Source organism: Saccopteryx leptura, chromosome 3 (genome assembly GCF_036850995.1).
Source record: "Saccopteryx leptura isolate mSacLep1 chromosome 3, mSacLep1_pri_phased_curated, whole genome shotgun sequence".
Classification (NCBI taxonomy): Eukaryota; Metazoa; Chordata; class Mammalia; order Chiroptera; family Emballonuridae; genus Saccopteryx; species Saccopteryx leptura.
The window spans coordinates 73504606-73506953 of NC_089505.1; positions in this window are offsets into that span (position 1 = coordinate 73504606).

A 2348-nucleotide genomic window follows, 5' to 3' on the forward strand; every position below is an offset into this window, starting at 1 on the left:
CCCGCATGCGCCTGACCGGGATCCACCCGGCACGCCCACCAGGGGTGACGTTCTACCCACCAGGGGGCGATGCTCTGCCCCTCCGGGGTGTCACTCTGCCATGACCAGAGCCACTCTAGCACCTGGGGCAGAGGTCAAGGAGCCATCCCCAGCGCCCGGGTCATCTTTGCTCCTATGGAGCCTTGGCTGTGGGAGGGGAAGAGAGAGACAGAGAGGATGGAGGGGCGGTGGAGAAGCAAATGGGTGCTTCTCCTGTGTGCCCTGGCTGGGAATCAAACCCGGGTCCCCCGCACGCCAGGCCGACGCTCTACCGCTGAGCCAACCGGCCAGGGCCTGGATGCCATCATTTCTTATGGCTGAATAGTATACCATGGTGTATATGTGCCACATCTTCTTTATCCAGTCTTCTATTTTTTTTTTACAGTGATTAAAGCCTTTAAGCAAACTCTTGGCCAATACAGAAAGAATCCATAAAAGATTAGTGTCCTTAACATGTTCACCAAGTCCAAGTTGGCCCCAACACCATGCCAAGTCCCTGAACAATACAATCCAACCCAAGTTCAGTCTGTTAGGAGCTGTCACAAGGAGCAGGAGTCCAGGAAAAGTCCACATCCAGAAAAAGTCTGCATGGCACTGGAATTGTCACAATTCTATACTTTGCAGTTCATGTCCAAGTCCCAATGAACGCTGCTTCTAGCTGGTAATGATTCAGGTAGACTGGAAAAGCCATCTGCAGCATGTGTGGAGATGGAGCTTCTGTTCTTCTCTGCCTGGAGAGATGAGACCAGGTTGCTTTTCCCTGGAGCTCTGTGACTGTGGTTTGGTAAAGAGAACCTTGGGGTACACTGACCAGTCTCGGTGTGGCTTCTTCAGTGTTCCTTGGTTGAAGAGTCTTCTTAGTTTAGTCCAAAGTTGGTTTTTCCAAATGATAGTTCTTAAAATTATTTTGTAATCCACTTTGGTTCTGGGAAGTGGATGTTGGTATATCCGCCTACTCCAGCGCCATCTTGTCTTCTCCAGTTTGCTAATTTTTTGTTGAGGATTTTAGCATCTATATTCATCAGGGATATTGGCCTATAATTTTCTTTCTTTGTGTTGCCTTTGCCTGGTTTTGGAATCAAAATTATGCTCACCTCATAATAGGAGCTTGGAAGTCTTCCTCCTTCTTCAATTTTTTGAAATAGCTTGAGAAGGATAGGAGTTAGTTCTTTGAATATTTGGTAGAATTTACTGTGAAGCCATCAGGCCCAGGACTTTTTTTTGTTGGGAGTTTTTTGATAACTGTTTTGATCTCATTTGGAGTAATCAGTCTGTTTACGTTTTCTGATTCTTCCAGATTGATTTTTGGAAGATTGTATGTTTCAAGGAAGTTTTCCATTTCATCTAGGTTGTCTAGTTTTTTTGCCATACAGTTCTTCATAGTATTTTCTTATAGTATTTTGTATTTCTGTTGTGTCAGTTGTTATTTCTCCACTCTCATTTGTAATTTTATTTATTTGAGTCCTCTATCTCTTTTTCTTGGTGAGTCTAGTTAAAGGTTCATCGATCTTGTTTACCTTTTCAAAGAACCAGCTCCTAGTTTCATTGATCTTCTGTATTGTTTCTTTAGTCTCTATGTCGTTTATTCTGCTCTTTATTATTTCCTTCCTTCTACTACATTTGGGCTCTACTTGCTGTTCTTTGTCTATTTCTTTTAGATGCAGGGTTAAGTTGTTTATTTGAGCTTTTTCTAGCTTCTTAAAGTGTACCTGTAGTGCTATGATCTTTCCTCTCAGTACTGCTTTTGCTGTGTCCCATAAATTTTGAGTTGTTGTATGCTCATTATCATTTGTTTCTAGGATTTTTATTTATTTTTTCTTTGATCTCATTCTTAATCCATTCGTTATTTAACAACCTGCTATTTAGTTTTCATGTGTTTGAGAATTTTTGAGCTTTTCTGTTGTGGTTGATTTCTAGTTTTATGCCATTGTGATCAGAAAAAGTGATTGATATGATTTCAATCTTCTTAAATTTGTGGAGACCACTTTAGTGCCCTAACAAGTGGTTTATCCTAGAGAATGTACCATGAGCACTTGAAAAGAATGTATATTCTGCTACTTTAGTGTGAAAGGTTCTGAAGATATCTATTAAATCGAGTTCTTCTAGTGTGTCCTTTAAGTCTGCTGTTTCTTTGTTAATTTTCTTTCTTGAGGATCTATCTCGGTGTTTCCCAATGTGGGGCCCACGCCCCACAGGGGGGCAATTTGATAGTTAAGGGGGGCAATTGAAAATGGACTCGACACGACTTTAACTCTTTCGCCCCGGGCCATTTAAATGCAATGCTAGATATCAGTGCCAAATTTAACAAA